Source organism: Petaurus breviceps, unplaced genomic scaffold (assembly GCF_028583685.1).
Source record: "Petaurus breviceps papuanus isolate PSGF00001 unplaced genomic scaffold, PetGlider_PUasm1.0 126, whole genome shotgun sequence".
Taxonomy (NCBI): domain Eukaryota; kingdom Metazoa; phylum Chordata; class Mammalia; order Diprotodontia; family Petauridae; genus Petaurus; species Petaurus breviceps.
In genome coordinates, this window is record NW_027185655.1 from 8204013 (window position 1) to 8205196 (window position 1184).

Consider the following 1184-nt stretch of genomic DNA (forward strand, 5'->3'; position numbering starts at 1 on the left):
AGAGAGAGAGAAAGAGAGAGAGAGGCAGAGGGGGAGAGATAAACCATGGAGTTTTGAATGGTGAATTATTGCCCTGGAACAGGAGGCATGTAGGGGAAGCTAGCCCCAATCATAATTCTTGATTTGTAGCATCTGTAGTTTTCCAGACTGCTAAGAACAGTGAGATCATTTTTCTAGTTTGAGCTGACGTCTTATCTCCCTCCCAGCTGATGAACTCACTTTTCCTCATCTGTATAACTTCTCTGGTTAATGCTTGGTGCTTCCTTTGGTTAAAAAAGCGATTTCTTTACTGGAAGTCTAATTCTAGTGCCTTCCTTCTGTTAATCACTTCCTATTTGTCTTGCATAAAGCTTGAGTTGTATAGATTTGCCTGGTGTCTCCCCCATTTAGTTATAAGTGTCTTGAGGGCAGGGACTGTCTTTTGCTTCTCTTGTTTCTCTAACACCTAGCACAGTGCTTAGCACAGACTAGGCACTCAAATGTTGATTGATTGATTGATTGATTGACTATGGTGGTAGCCAGTGTTGGTGAGAAAGGACTAACTTGTTAAGTATAAAATAAAGGCTATCCCTAACCCTTTGAAAGCAATAAGACAAAGTGGCATGTGTCTTGACATGTGGGAAGTGTCTGCTTGTAAAGGGCAGTTACCAGGAAAAAGAATAAAATATCTGATTAGTGCCATTGCAAAACTGCTTTGTGTTCTGATAAGGCTTAAATATTAACTTCCCAATGGGTCATAATTGTAGTTATAAGTCACTGAATCTTGTAGATCTTGTTAATGCTTGATGTGATTCTCTCATGTTTACCATTTCTTTTAGTCCAGGAATAAATTACCTTTCCATTATTCATTTCATATTATACATTGGGTATCTTTGTTACTACCCATTTTGGGGGAGGGAAACTGAGACTTTTACTATAGTTAGTACCATCCTTGGAACACTGGGGTAGGGGATTATTAGCAAGCCAGTGAGCATGAGAATGGCGGGTCAGATTTGCTTAATTCGGAGTTGGGCTGAACTCAGTCCACAAACCACAAGAGTTGGGTATAGGGTAGGGACCAATGAGTACTCCCTGCTCTTTTGGGCTTAGGCAAGTGGTCTCTTAATGCTATCTATATGACTTTCTTTTTTCCTTTCTTTTCTTTTCTTTTCTTTTCTTTTCTTTTCTTTTCTTTTCTTTTCTTT